General features: G+C 41.5%; 1 protein-coding gene across 8 annotated transcripts in view; it reads left to right on the forward strand.

The window, feature by feature from the left end:
- Positions 1-2,500, forward strand: part of stxbp5l (syntaxin binding protein 5L) — a 516,749-nt gene that overhangs the window by 407,490 nt on the left and 106,759 nt on the right. The gene's annotated exons all lie outside the window — the stretch shown is intronic.

Raw genomic sequence — 2,500 nt, forward strand, 5'->3', positions numbered from 1 at the left:
TATTATCAAGTTTTACTGAAATTTCAGGAGATCAGCCCACACCAATACATTCATATCGGCTACCCGAGTTGATCTGACACTCAAACGGAAGAGCCAACTTCTTGCAGAAAAAGAAAACCCCCCACCTCTCCCTCTCGCAACACTGATAAAGAAGAAGGGGGGGGGGGGGTGTATTCACATTCCAATTGTTAAGACACTAAACAGACCTCTGAAGACAAAGAGAAACTGGTACAATATACAAAGGAAAAGTACTAACTGCTCTAAACATGGCTATGAATAAAGAAAGAACTCTTAAACATATATGTATTCTTCACAAAACCTAGGTAGGTATAACGAACAAAACTCCAGATCTGTAGATATGTTAAATATACATTTTATTAGGGAGTTAAAATGTATTACAAAGTTGCTTAAAGGCCTACTGAAATGACATTTTTTTATTTAAACGGGGATGGCAGATCTATTCTATGTGTCATACTTGATCGTTTCGCGATATTGCCATATTTTTGCTGAAAGGATTTAGTATAGAACGACGATAAAGATCGCAACTTTTGGTATCTGATAAAAAAAAAGGCTTGTGTGTGACGTAGTCAATTGAACATTTACGCAAAGTTCCCTATTGTTTACAATGATGGCCGCATGAAGTGAGAGAGATTGGGACCGAGAAAGCGACGATTTCCCCATTAATTTGAGCGAGGATGAAAGATTTGTGGATGAGTGAAGTGCAAGTGAAGGACTAGTGGGGAGTTGAAGCTATTCAGATAGGGAAGATGCTGTGAGAGCCGGGGGTGACCTGATATTCAGCTGGGAATGACTACAACAGTAAATAAACACAAGACATATATATACTCTATTAGCCACAACACAACCAGGCTTATATTTAATATGCCACAAATTAATCATGCATAAAAACACCTCAGTGTTTGTTATGCTAGCTCCTAGCTCCTATGCTAGCTCCTAGCTCCTAGCTCCTAGCTCCATATAAGCCGCCAATCCAATTCAAACACCTGCACAACACACACAATCACTCAGCCCAAAAGACCGTTCACCTAACCCAAGGTTCATAAAGCTTATATATTTAAACGAAAGTAACGTACGTGACGCGCACGTACTGGCAAGCGATCAAATGTTTGGAAGCGCAGCTGCTACTCACGGTACCTGGTATTCAGCTGGGAATGACTACAACAGTAAATAAACACAAGACATATATATACTCTATTAGCCACAACACAACCAGGCTTATATTTAATATGCCACAAATCAATCCTGCATAAAAACACCTACGTGTCTGTTATGCTAGCTCCCAGCTCCTCTGCTAGCTCCTAGCTCCATAGAACACGCCAATACAATTCAAACACCTGATCAACACACACAATCACTCAGCCCAAAAGGCCGTTCACCTAACCCAAGGTTCATAAAGCTTATATATTTAAACAAAGTTACGTATGTGACGCGCACGTACGGTCAAGCGATCAAATGTTTGGAAGCCAAAGCTGCATACTCACGGTAGCACGTCTGCGTCTTTGTCATCCAAATCAAAGTAATCCTGGTAAGAGTCTGTGTTGTCCCAGTTCTCTACAGGCGTCTGTGTATCGAAGTCAAAAGTCCTCCTGGTTAGAGTCTCTGTTGTCCGAGTTCTTCCATCTTGACTGCATCTTTCGGGAATGTAAACAATGAAACACCGGCTGTGTTGTGTTGCTGCTGACTTCCTTCGCAAAATACGTCCGCTTTGCACCGAGAACTTTCTTCTTTTCTTGCTCAGCTTCTTTCTCCATAAGGCAATGAACATAATTGCAACAGATTCACCAGCACAGATGTCCAGAATACACCCAGAATGAGATGAAAACAGCTATTTCGTATTGGCTTCAATGTGGAAGCCATACCCGTGTTCCCCGGGCTACGTCACGCGCATACGTCATCCTCAGAGGCGTTTCGAACCGGACGTTTAGCGGCAAATTTAAAATTGCACTTTATAAGTTAACCCGGCCGTATTGGCATGTGTTGCAATGTTAAGATTTCATCATTGATATATAAACTATCAGACTGCGTGGTCGCTAGTAGTGGCTTTCAGTAGGCCTTTAAAAGAGGCAAAACTGTTTGTATACATTTTTAACCTGACCACCCTAATTAAAACAGCACTACCGACAAGAGAGGGAGTGAAAGCCTGGTTAGCAGTGATAGGTGCAAGACTTGAAATAGTCTGTAAACCCAAATAGCTGAGGTTTTTACCACAGCATCGACATTTTAAACTTGTTAACAAACATGGAATTGTGAAAATGTATTACAAAGTTGCTCATTGTCCGGAATATACATAACAAGACTAATAATGAGTGGAGAAGTTTGGCCTCCCCCAGACGTTAGCTTTCTGGAAATGTGGCCCCCAAAACAAATGAGTTGAAAATCCCTGCTGTACTGTATATACAGCAGAGGTGGGACCAAGTCATTGCTTTGCAAGTCACAAGTAAGTCTCAAGTCTTTGCCCTCAAGTCTCGAGTCAAGTCCC

Source organism: Entelurus aequoreus, linkage group LG13, assembly GCF_033978785.1.
Source record: "Entelurus aequoreus isolate RoL-2023_Sb linkage group LG13, RoL_Eaeq_v1.1, whole genome shotgun sequence".
Lineage (NCBI taxonomy): Eukaryota > Metazoa > Chordata > Actinopteri > Syngnathiformes > Syngnathidae > Entelurus > Entelurus aequoreus.